Source organism: Pseudophryne corroboree, chromosome 8, assembly GCF_028390025.1.
Source record: "Pseudophryne corroboree isolate aPseCor3 chromosome 8, aPseCor3.hap2, whole genome shotgun sequence".
NCBI lineage: Eukaryota > Metazoa > Chordata > Amphibia > Anura > Myobatrachidae > Pseudophryne > Pseudophryne corroboree.
In genome coordinates this window covers 221,282,858-221,297,051 of record NC_086451.1, presented here as the reverse complement: position 1 = coordinate 221,297,051, position 14,194 = coordinate 221,282,858, and positions in this window count along the sequence as shown.

The window sequence follows — 14,194 nt, the reverse complement described above, 5'->3', positions numbered from 1 at the left end:
AATCAGGCATCGGGGGAGACACCTGTTGTCCGTGGGATGAATAAGCCCATTGTGATTCCAGGGCAAAATACCAAAAAAAGCCACCTCTTCGGTGTGGAAATATTTCTCCACAAATCCGGACAACAGGTGTCAAGCCGTGTGTTGCCTCTGTCAATTTGTAATAAGTAGGGGTAAGGACGTTAACCACCTAGTAACATCCTCCCTTATACGTCACCTGCTGCGCATTCATCAGAAGTCAGTGTCAAGTTGTGAAACTTTGGCTAAGAGTGTAAGCAGTCCACTGACACCTAAATCCCTTCTTCCTCTTGTACCCAAGCTCCTGCAAGCCACACCACCAACTCCCTCAATGTCAACTTCCTCCTCAGTCAGGAACGTCAGTAGTCCTGCAGGCCATGTCACTGGCAAGACTGAGGAGTCTTCTCCTAACCGGGATTCCTCTGAAGGATCCTTGAGTGGTACGCCTACTGCTGCTGTTGCTGCCACTGCTGTTGTTGGCACTGGGAGTCGATCGTCATCCCAGAGGGGAAGTCTGAAGACCACTTGTACTACATTTAACTAAGCAATTGACTGTCCAACAGTCCTTTGTGAGGAAGATGAAATATGACAGCAGTCATCCTGTTGCAAAGCGGATAACTGAGTGCTTGACAGCTATGTTGGTGTTAGACGTGCGTCCGGTATCCGCCATTAGTTCAGTGGGACTTAGAGAATTGTTTGAGGCAGTGTTTCCCCGGTACCAAATCCCATCTAGGTTCCACTTCACTAGGCAGGCGATACCGAGAATGTACAGAGACGTCAGAAAAAGTGTCCTCAGTGTCCTAAAAAATACAGTTGTACCCACTGTCCACTTAACCACAGACATGTGGACAAGTGGAACAGGGCAGACTAAGGACTATATGACTGTGACAGCCCACTGGGTAGATGTATTGCCTCCCACAGCAACAACAGCAGTGGCACCAGTAGCAGCATCTCGCAAATGCCAACTCGTTCCTAGACAGGCTACGTTATGTATCACCACTTCCTGTAAGAGGCACACCACTGACAACCTCTTACGGAAACTGTGGGACATCATTGCACAATGGCTTACCCTAATTAGACTCTCCTGGGGATTTGTGATATCGGACAATGCCGCCAATATTGTGCATGCATTACATCTGGGCAAATTCCAGCACGTCCCATGTTTTGCACATACAATTAATTTGGTGGTGCAGAATTTTTTGAAAAATGAGAGGGGCATGCAGGAGATGCTGTCGGTGGTCCGAAAAATTACGGGCCACTTTTGACATTCAGCCAACACATGCCGAAGACTGGAGCGCCAGAAAACACTCCTAAACCTGCCCTGCCATCACCTGAAGCAAGAGGTGGTAACGAGGTGGAATTCAACACTCTATATGCTTCAGAGGATGGAGGAGCAGCAAAAGGCCATTCAAGCCTATACATTCACCTATGATATAGGCAAAGGAGGGGGAATGCACCTGACTCAAGCGCAGTGTAGAATGATTTCCATCTTGTGCAAGGTTCTCCAACCCTTCGAACTTGCCACATGTGAATTCAGTTCAGACACTGCCATCTTGAGTCAGGTCATTCCCCTCATCAGGCTTTTGCAGAAGCAGCTGGATAAATTGAAGAAGGAGCTAAGACGGAGCGATTCCGCAAAGTATGTGGGACTTGTGGATGGAGCCCTTCATTCGCTTTGCCAGGATTCAAGAGTGGTCAGTCTGTTGAAATCAGAGCACTACATTTTGGCCACCGTGCTCGATCCTAGCCTACGTTGTATCTCTCTTTCCGGCAGACACAAGTCTGCAGAGGTTCAAAGACCCGCTGGTGAGAAAATTGTCAACTCAAGTGGAACGTGACCCATCAACAGCTCCTCCTTCATTTTCTCCCGCAACTGGGGCTGCGAGGAAAAGGATAAGATTTCCTAGCCCTCCCGCTGGCGGTGATGCAGGGCAGTCAGGAGCGAGTGCTGACATCTGGTCCGGACTGAAGGACCTGCCAATGATTACTGACATGTCTACTGTCGCTGCATATGATTCTGTCACCATTGAAAGAATGGTGGAGGATTATATGAGTGACAGCATTCAAGTAGGCATGTCAGACAGTCCGTATGTATACTGGCAAGAAAAAGAGGCAATTTGGATGCCCTTGCACAAACTGGCTTTATTTTAGCTAAGTTGCCCCCCCTCCAGTGTGTACTCCAGTTTAGTGCAGCCGGTAACCTTGTCAGCGATCGGCGTAGGAGGTTACTTCCACTAAATGTGGAGAAGATGATGTTAATCAAAATGAATTATAAATTCCTCCGGGAAGACCTTTACCAGCAATGCCTCCAGAAAGCACACAGGAACCTGTGATGGTGGATTCCAGTGGGACAAATTAATACTCTGTGAGGAGGAGGATGTACACAGTGAAAGGGGTGAGGAATCGGAGGATGAGGATGAGGTCGACATTCTGCCTCTGTAGAGCCAGTTTGTGCAAGGAGAGATTGATTGCTACTTTTTTGGTGGGGGCCCAAACAAACCAGTCATTTCAGCCACAGTCGTGTGGCAGACCCTGTCACTGAAATTATGGGTTTGTTAAAGTGTGCATGTCCTGTTTATACAACATAAGGGTGTGTGGGAGGGCCCAAGGACAATTCCATCTTGTACATTTTTCTTCTTTGCATCATGTGCTGTTTGAGAGCTAGTTTTTTAAAGTGCCATCCTGTCTGACACTACAATACAACTCCAGGGGTACTGCCGTATAAGTTCAGGAGTACTGCCGTATAAGTCCAGTCTAGTGGTGCTATCTTGTGCTGCATCAGTCCAGTGGTGGTGTCTTGTGCTGCCATAAGTCCAGTGGTGGTGTCCTGTGCTGTATATTATTTACTCCAAATAAAAGGGGTGATTCCATGGTAACTCAGGTTACAAGTGACACTTTAAGTTGACATTTAAACCAATATTTTTACCACATAAAATATGCTTAGGAGTACTAAATAATGATTAGCCTACTAATAATACATTCTTCTTTATTTCCAAATGTTCAAACAATGAAAAATAATTGCACATAAATTAATACAAATTGTTTTTGTGTGGTAACTCAAGTTAGGGTGCATACACACGGTGAGATTCGGACTTATCCGATTCTCACCGTGCGACAGGGGGCCGGGTCGGCACTTAGCCAGTATCGCAAGCACATAATAACTGTGCTTGCGATGCTGGCTATGTGCGATTTCAATCCTGACTATCTCTTCTATAGAGATAGTCAGGATTGACTTGCCTGCACAGCCTATTTTTTCTTCCGATGCCGACCGCGCGGGGCCGCGCATCGGCATCGGATCGGGATCGCAAGGTGACTGTCACCTTGCGATCTGCACTATATTTTCTTCCGATTCTGACTATATAGTCAGAATCGGAAGAAAATATCTTACCGTGTGTACACACCTTTACACTAAAAAGACACAGCTTTTTTTAAGATCATATAATGTAATATTTCTGCTCTTATTGAGGTGTGAAGTTGCTACAATTTATTTATGAAAAAGCCACTAAATCATAGATGATGATATAACAAATTACACATGTTTATGATAAGAAATGAATTATTTATAAAAAAAAATCTTGGTAACTCAGGTTACAGGATATGGTAACTCAGGTTACATGAGGCAAAAATGTTGATGGAAGTGCATTCTCTGGGTCCTAGGTCTTTTGATACACATCAATTTCAGTATCAAAATCATACACCATTCTATTTCCTTGCATTACTAGCCTTGGAGTTGGTAAAAGATACAGGATATGATCATATGACACATATGATACATCAGAATCATCCACTTTAAAACGCATGCTACTTTTGCCAACCAGATTCAGGCACATGATCTTAACCTCACCATCATCTTCCAATTCACTTTGGCAGACAGCAACATAACGATATGATGTTTTGCGCTCTCCATCAAACTTATACGTTCCAGGTTTCATTTCTTCAATTTCTTCAACCCTGGGCCTATCTGGTTCATGAACTTGGGCTTCATTTTCTGATGGAGAAGACCTGTACACTTCCTTGTAAAAGTTATTCCTGGACCTCTTGTTTACAGACTTAGGGGTATATGCAATTGCGGTCGAATTCGCGGCAATTTTCGCCGTTTTTTAATTCGACTCAATTCGACAGGTGAATCCCGGAAGGTGGCTTCCGGAATTCACCATATTCAATGAAAAACGGATTCGCCAGAGTCGCGGGCGAAAATCGGCCGATTTGGCGGATTTTGCCGCGATTTTAAAAAACGGTAAAAAAACGTGAAAAACCCGAAAAAAAAATGGCGTGGGGTCCCCCCTCCAAAGCATAACCAGCCTCGGGCTCATCGAGCTGGTCCTGGTTCTAAAAATGCAGGGGAAAAATTGGCCAGGGATCCCCCGTATTTTTAAAACCAGCACCGGGCTCTGCGCCTGGTGCTGGTGCCAAAAATACGGGGGACAAAAAGAGTAGGGGTCCCCCGTATTTTTAACACCAGCATCGGGCTCCACTAGCTGGACAGATAATGCCACAGCCGGGGGTCACTTTTATGCCGTGCCCTGCGGCCGTGGCATTAAATATCCAACTAGTCACCCCTGGCCGGGGTACCCTGGGGGAGTGGGGACCCCTTCAATCAAGGGGTCCCCCCCCCCAGCCACCCAAGGGCCAGGGGTGAAGCCCGAGGCTGTCCCCCCCATCCAATGGGCTGCGGATGGGGGGGCTGATAGCCTTTTGTGATAATAAAAAGATATTGTTTTTTCCAGCAGTACTACAAGTCCCAGCAAGCCTCCCCCGCAAGCTGGTACTTGGAGAACCACAAGTACCAGCATGCGGGAGAAAAACGGGTCCGCTGGTACCTGTAGTACTACTGGGAAAAAAATACCCAAATAAAAACAGGACACACACACCTTGATAGTAAAACTTTATTACACACTACCGACACACACATACTTACCTATGTTGACACGCCGACTGCCACGGTCTCCGACGATCCGAGGTACCTGTGAAAAAATTATACTCACCTTCCAGCGTCCAGAGGTACATCCAGGTCCAGAGATAATCCACGTACTTGGCAAAACAAAAAAACGAACAACGATCCATACCGGACTAGAAAGGGGTCCAATGCTTTCACATCAGACCCCTTTCTCCCGAATGCCGGGACATCACGTGACTCCTGTCACTGAAGTCCCTTCAGCCAATCAGGAAGCGCTACTTCCGTGGCGCTCATCTGATTGGCTGTGCGCTGTCTGTGATGTGACAGCGCATCGCAAAACCGCTCCATTACTTTCAATGGTGGGAACTTAGCGGCTAGCGGGGGGGGTCACCCGCCGGTCAGCCGCTGACCGGCGGGTGACCTCACCGCTAGCCGCTAAGTTCCCACCATTGAATATAATGGACTGGGCTGTGCGATGCGCTGTCTGCTCAGACGCACAGAGCCAATCAGATGAGCGCAACGAAGTTGCGCTTCCTGATTGGCTATAGAGACCTTTCTGTGACAGCTGTCACTGACAGGTCTCTCTGCATTCGGGGATAGGGGTCCCATGTGTCAGCATGGGACCCCTTTCAGTCCGGCATGGAGCGGGTGTTCGGTTTGTTTTTTTCTCCAAGTACGTGGATTTATCTCTGGAGCCTGGTTGAGGTGAGTATATTGATCTTTTATTTTCAGGTACCCCTGGATTCTACATGGAGAAGAGGACCGATGTCGGCGTGTGAACATAGGTAAGTATGTGTGTGTCGACGTATGAAATAAAGTTTTACTTTCACGGTGTGTGTGTCCTGTTTTTATTTGGGTATTTTTTTTCCAGTAGTACTACAGGTACCAGCGGGCCCGTTTTTCTCCCGCATGCTGGTACTTGTGGTTCTCCAAGTACCAGCTTGCGGGGGAGGCTTGCTGGGACTTGTAGTACTGCTAGAAAAAACAATATTCTTTTCATGATCACAAAAGGCTATCAGCCCCCCCATCCGCAGCCCATTGGATGGGGGGGGACAGCCTCGGGCTTCACCCCTGGCCCTTGGGTGGCTGGGGGGGGGGGGACCCCTTGATTGAAGGGGTCCCCACTCCCCCAGGGTACCCCGGCCAGGGGTGACTAGTTGGATATTTAATGCCACGGCCGCAGGGCACGGCATAAAAGTGACCCCCGGCTGTGGCATTATCTGTCCAGCTAGTGGAGCCCGATGCTGGTGTTAAAAATACGGGGGACCCCTACGCTTTTTGTCCCCCGTATTTTTGGCACCAGCACCAGGCGCAGAGCCCGGTGCTGGTTTTAAAAATACGGGGGATCCCCTGTCAATTTTTCCCCCGCATTTTTAGAACCAGGACCAGCTCGAAGAGCCCGAGGCTGGTTATGCTTTGGAGGGGGGACCCCACGCCATTTTTTTTTATGATTTCACCGTTCCAGCATAAAAAAAATAAAAAAATAAAAAATATTTTAAAAAATATATAAATAATATTTGTGCCTCCAAAAAAAAAAAAAAAAAAGTACCTAATCCCTTCTAATATAAATAGATCTGCTATTCCCAAAAAAAAAAAACACAAAAAAAAACATGTTTACATTTTTTTAATTTGTTTTCACCCTCCAAAGTGTGGCGGATTGAAAATGACGAATTTGCTGTCTAAAAGCACTGCTGTCGAATTTCCAAACTTGAATTGAATATGCTTTGGTCGAATTGCAGCACTTGTATCATTGCAGAAAAGTCGAATTTGCAAAAATTCGAATTTCAAAAAGTCGAATTTTGAAAGTCCGTTTTTTGGTCGGAAAGCACTGAATTGCATAGGCGATTTTTTTTTTTGGTCGAAAATGACCCGAAATTCGACAATTTCGGGAATTCGACCGCAATTGCATATACCCCTTAGCATGTTTTGTTAACATGTAGCCTTTGGGTTCAAACTCTTCTAAACGCAGGCAATGGATTTTAGAAATTCAAGGAAAAGAAGATGCATTATCAAATGTCTTCAAATGCATTTCCACATTTCTTTCAGAAGGAGTTTCTCTGTTTTCAGTTTTTCGCTGCCTGTGTTTTGCCACCTTGATTCTGTTTTTTTCCCCTAATTTTTTTCAAATAGCTTCTCTTTTCCTTGCTGGAAGCGTTTTCTTTTCTGACTGCTTTTTTTTTTCCCGGCAAGCCTATGAGCTGCTTTGTACTCATCATATTTTCCTTCATCCTTCAATTTCTGTCTCCTTCTCCTCATTTTTTCCGCTGGTGTTAGTGCCATCTTACAGTGGGATTCGGTCAAGATCCCGCCGTACGGAATCCCGGCAGTCGAAATACCGACACCGGAATCCCGACCGGCACAATCCCGACATATTCTTCCTCCGTGGGTGTCCACGACACCCATAGAGGGAGAATATAATAGTGTGCCGAGCGTAGCGAGGCACCGTGCCCGCAGCGTGGCGAGTGCAGCGAGCCTGCAAGGGGCTGCATTCCACTCGCCACCCCTGTCGGGATGGTGCTGGTCGGGATTCCAGTGTCAGTATTTCGACCGCCGGGATCCCGTCCAGCGGGATTTCGTACTGATCCCCTTACAGTAATATCCCTTTTCCACTAGCTAAAAAAAATGGGTAAATGCACGGGGGCGTGTATTTACCCGTGTTCTTTGCTAGCGGAAAAGGGTCCCCCCCGCAAAAACCTGGATCAAGTGACCCGTGAATCCTACCCGGGTAAATACCTGGGTAGAACAAGGGAACGGTCCAGGTAGGGTTGTAGTGTAAACGGAAGCCGTGCTGATGCGACATGGCTCCCGTTTACACTGTATGGAAGGGCTGTATGTGATCTCTCAGTGCCGACCCTGTCACATCACTAGCAGCGTCACCAACCCGGCAATATGCCGGGTTGGTAAGCGCAGTGGGAAAGGGGGCTGAGCACGGGCCGCAGCCGGGTAGCACCCGTGTCAAGCTCCCGGCTGCGACCCATGCTCAGTAGTGGAAAAGGGGTATAATTCTTATACAAAACAGATAAAGATAGCTTACATTTTTTTTAAAGTTTATACTAATCCAGTTAATTCATATGTATGTTACACTAAAAAAATTCCAAATATATTGCATTAAAAAACTGGTAATAAAATGAATAGCTTGTCTTGTAACTCAGGTTACACAAGGTAACTCAGGTTACATGGTAACTCAGGTTACAGAATTGAATTGCATTTTTCATGACTTAAATGTGAATTATTTTTTTTCTTTTTTATAGAGTTGAGTAATATGCATGACAATGTATGCAAAAACAAGTATAAACTAGCAGTATTATTATTTACCCTTCTAAAAAAAAAAATCCATGTTTTGATAACTCAGGTTACATGCTAACAGTAGGCTTAAGAAACCTAATATTATGCAAAATTAAAAAGGTATTGACATGTAGTTTTCAATTATTCCTAAACATAAAATATAAATGAATACAACATAGCTTTTTCTTTACTGCTAATATGTTAAAATTAAAATTTTTTTACTTCTGAATGAAAGTGAAAGAATCCTATCCAACTAGCCTGAGAAACACATGGATATGTGGAAACCGCTAAACTAGTGAAAAAAAGTGTTTTTGTTAAAAAAAAATTAGTGCTGCCACTTACTTTAACATCTTGTGCTTCAGAATAAACTGAAATAACAAATAATTTAAAATTTTTAATTTTTTAGTACTTTTTCCTTGTTTTCATGGAATCACCCATGGCTTATATACATTACTTATATTATTATCCAAATAATTTTTACAGGGTTTGCCCTGTATGGTGTAGGGGTACGCTCGCCTGTGCTGCATATTATTATAATAGCTCCAAATAAAAGGGTTATTATTATCCAAATAAATTTTACAGGCTTTGCCGTGTGTGTGTGGTTTAGGGGTATGCTCTCCTGTGCCACCAATATTGTGCATGTATTACATCTGGGCAAATTTCAGCACGTCCCATGCTGTTTGTGCCGCACACTTGTGTCACTTAGCTTAGTCATACAGCTACCTCATTGCACCTCTTTTTCTTCTTTGCATGATGTGCTGTTTGGGACCTAGTTTTTTTAAGTGCCATCCTGTCTGCAACTGCAGTGCCACTCCTTGATAGGCCAGGTGTTTGTGCCGCACACTTGTGTCGCTTAGCTTAGTCATACAGCTACCTCATTGCAACTCTTTTTCTTCTTTGCATGATGTGCTGTTTGGGACCTAGTTTTTTTAAGTGCCATCCTGTCTGCAACTGCAGTGCCAGTCCTAGATGGGCCAGGTGTTTGTGCCGCACACTTGTGTCGCTTAGCTTAGTCATACAGCTACCTCATTGCACCTCTTTTTCTTCTTTGCATCATCCAGATCCAAAACACGAGCATGGAACCAGAACCAAAACCAAAACACAAAAAGTGCCCGCCGCACATCTCTAATTATTAGTCATCAGTATGATAACAGAGCTATTGATAGCTTAGTGTGTTTTACATGCCTTTTAACAGTATACTTTACATCTAATGCATCAGACTAATGCATATGTTGTGTTTACATGCAGCATAAATGGACTACATAATACAGCATATTACAAGATAATGGTTTCTATAGCTGTCAGCAGATGAAAATTCTGGCAATGGTTTTTGTTATTTGAGATATTCACTTTAGGAAATCAATATGTTGCATAAGTCACATAAAATGCATGTCAAAAATAATCCTTTTTTCCATCAAATATTAAATAATAAGCAGAACTTGTTGTCTATTAGTAGTAGTCTACATTCACTTTTGCAGCAGATCTGACCCACAGGGGTATAGAGGAATCCCCCCGGGGCCCTACCCCCTTCCCAAGGGATCTGTGCTCCTCAGGGGATCTACAGTATACTGCTCTGTACCAGGGGCGTAAGTACAAACCCCAGACTCCCGGAGGCGAATTAGACAATGGTGTGCCCCCCCCCCCCCCCCTCATATTTTGCCACATATGCGTACACACACACGGCCACTTATACACAGCCACAAACAAACATAGCCACATATGCAGACAGCCACACATACAAACAGTCAAATATACACAAACAGCCATATATACATATACACACTTATACACAGACACACAAACATCTACATATACAGACAGCCTCCTCTACCAGATATACCCAACCTATAGCAGATATAAATGAAAGGCATCATCCAAGAGCACCTTCCTAAGCAGCATGTGCTGTTGCAAGGAGTGTGGCGGCAGAAGAAAGCTGGTGGTCTGTGGGAAACGGGCAGCAGTGCTGTCGGGAGGCAGGCGTATTGCCTGACACTACCAGCACACCTCGCCTCCTACCAGCCACTGAGATTCTATAATGATGCTGCTGTGCACTGTCACAGCAGCGCTGTTCATACACATAGTGGCTGGCGCACAGAGACTGTGGGGAGCTCATCAGAGGCAATGGAGGAGGTCGGAGTGCCCCTTTCAGAACTGGCGACCAATTCCATTGTCTCCGGTACTTCCGCCACTGCACACAGCCACATATGCACACACATCCCCATACATGCACAGTCGAATACACGCACATGCACAGCTTTATTTGCATGCACACACACAGCTCCATATGCACACACAGCTCCATTCGCACACACACACACACACACACACACACAGCTCCATACGCACACACAACTCCATACACGCACACAAACACAGCTCCATATGCACACACAGCTCCATACGTGCACAGTCGAATACACGCACATGCACAGCTTTATTTGCAGGCACACACACAGCTCCATACGCACACACAGCTCCATTCGCACACACACACACAGCTCCATACGCACACACAACTCCATACACGCACACAAACACAGCTCCATATGCACACACAGCTCCATACGCACACACAACTCCATACACGCACACAAACACAGCTCCATATGCACACACAGCTCCATACGCACACACAGCTCCTTACACACACACACAGCTTCATATGTGCACACACAGCTCCATATGTGCACACACACAGCTCCATACGGAGACACACAGCTCCATACGCACACACACATCTCCATATGTGCACACACACACAACTCCATACAATCACACAGGCACAGCTCTATAGGTGCACACACACACACACAGCTCCATACGCACACACACAACTCACTGTTCCATAGGTGCACACACACAGCTCCATGCATGCACGCACACACACACACACACACACACACACACACACACACACAAACACACACAGCTCCATACGCCCACAGCTCCATACGTGCACATACGCGTGCATACGCACAGCTCCATACGTGCACACACACAGCTCCATAAGCACACACAGAGCTCCATATGCACAGACGCACACAGCTCCATATGTGCACACTCGCACAGCTCCAAATGCGCACATGAAGGGGCGAATCTAGAAATGAGGCCCATGTGCAGGCTCCGTCAGGCTCACCTCCTCTCTAGCCGGCAGCAGCGCTGTGACTCTGGGCACTAGGGGCCTTAGGAAACCCTAGCGCTGTCCCAGAGTCTAAAGCGCATGCACAGATCTCCAGGAAAATGGCACGGTGGCCATTTTCCTAATGATTTTCCTTCTGCACAAGTGCGAAAGACCAGGAAAATGGCACTGTGCCATTTTTCCAGTGATTTCTGCACAGCTCCGTACGCACACACACAGCCCCATACGTACACACACAGCCTCATATACAGGACATACATACACAGCCCCATATACACACGTACACACATAGCTCATATACCCACATACATACATACTGTACACACATACATACTGTACACACGCACACACAGCCCATATACATACATCCCCCATATACACACATAGTATACATACACGGCTCCATATACATACATACTGTACACATACACACACACAGATAGATATATATATATGTATGTATATATATATATATATATATATATATATACAGGTTGAGTATCCCATATCCAAATATCCGAAATACGGAATATTCCGAAATACGGACTTTTTTGAGCGAGAGTGAGATAGTGAAACTTTTGTTTTTTGATGGCTCAATGTACACAAACTTTGTTTAATACACACAGTTATTAAAAATATTGTATTATATGACCTTCAGGCTGTGTGTATAAGGTGTATGTGAAACATAAATTAATTGTGTGAATGTAGACACAATTTGTTTAATGCACAAAGTTATAAAAAATATTGGCTAAAATTACCTTCAGGCTGTGTGTATAAGGTGTATATGAAACATAAATGCATTCTGTGCTTAGATTTAGGTAATATCACCATGATATCTCATTATGGTATGCAATTATTCCAAAATACGGAAAAATCCCATATCCAAAATACCTCTGGTCCCAAGCATTTTGGATAAGGGATACTCAACCTGTATATATATATATATTATATACAGCCTCCACTGCCACTCCTTACCTGAATGCAGCCATCCAGCAGACTCCAGGACAGCAGGGAGCAGGTAAAGAGTGCGGACTGCAGAGTACTTCCAGACCGGCATGAGCCACTCTTGGGAGGAGAGAGCTACAAGACTGTCAGGAGGCGGACGCATTGCCTGACGCTGACGGCAAACTCTGCCTCCTGCCCGCTGAGATTCTGGGGTAACGCTCTCCTCAGGATCAAGATGTGGTAAGCACATGCCAAGTAGCTGCCCGCTGGCGCACAGAGGCTGTACTCGAGTCGGAGCTAACAGAAGGCAATGGAGACAGTTAGGCCGAGTGCCCCCTTCAGAGCTGAAGCCCGGTGGCGACCGACTCCATTGACTCCGGAACTTCCGCCACTGCACTGTACTATGGTGTATAGTCTAAAGGGCATTGCTGTTATTATTCTTGTACATTATCATGCATGCACTAGCAGTATTTACAATATACACAGTATATATATCTCTATATATATCTCTTTATATATATATACACACACACACACACACATACATACATACTTTTCGGTTCCATGCAAAGGAGGGGCACTCTCCAAGAAAAATTTCTCCACATATGGTACAACAAAATGTTTATTTAGTAGTAGTTGTGGCTTCACAATAGTTGACATTTCGATTCATACACTGAATCTTTTTCAAGACAAGCCTACATCATATACATAATATGCATCCAATATGGAAAACAGCAAAACTGTATAAAAATCAAAAACAAAGCAGAAAACGGACTAAGTCTCATGGCCAACAAGTAAACCACAGGTAACAAGGGATAATGGCCCTCATTCCGAGTTGTTCGCTCGGTATTTTTCATCGCATCGCAGTGAAAATCCGCTTAGTACGCATGCGCAATGTTCGCACTGCGACTGCGCCAAGTAACTTTACTATGAAGAAAGTATTTTTACTCACGGCTTTTTCTTCGCTCCGGCGATCGTAATGTGATTGACAGGAAATGGGTGTTACTGGGCGGAAACACGGCGTTTCATGGGCGTGTGGCTGAAAACGCTACCGTTTCCGGAAAAAACGCAGGAGTGGCCGGAGAAACGGTGGGAGTGCCTGGGCGAACGCTGGGTGTGTTTGTGACGTCAACCAGGAACGACAAGCACTGAAATGATCGCACAGGCAGAGTAAGTCTGGAGCTACTCTGAAACTGCTAAGTAGTTAGTAATCGCAATATTGCGAATACATCGGTCGCAATTTTAAGAAGCTAAGATTCACTCCCAGTAGGCGTAGGCTTAGCGTGTGTAACTCTGCTAAATTCGCCTTGCGACCGATCAACTCGGAATGAGGGCCAATATCCCAATGTTATCCCATCGATATGTACTAAAGAAAAGGCTGTGTTAGTTACACACCGAAGGACAGCATAAGAGTGATGGAAAACGTCCATTATATTAGCCAGAACACACAACATAAAATCAAAGCCACAAAATCTATAATGACCATGGTATTCATAGCAGAATGAAAGATAAAACAGACCCATAGCCAAGTAGACAACCTGTATAGATAGTAGAGATGTGCACCGTACATTTTTCGGGTTTTGTGTTTAGGTTTTGGATTCGGTTCCGCGGCCGTGTTTTGGATTCGGACTAGTTTTGGCAAAACCTCCCTGAAATTTTTTTGTCGGATTCGGGTGTGTTTTGGATTCGGGTGTTTTTTTTCAAAAAACCCTCAAAAACAGCTTAAATCATAGAATTTGGGGGTAATTTTGATCCCATAGTATTATTAACCTCAATAACCATAATTTCCAGTCTATTCTGAACACCTCACAATATTATTTTTAGTCCTAAAATTTGCACCGAGGTAGCTGGATGACTAAGCTAAGCGACCCAAGTGGCCAGCACAAACACCTGGCCCATCTAGGAGTGGCACT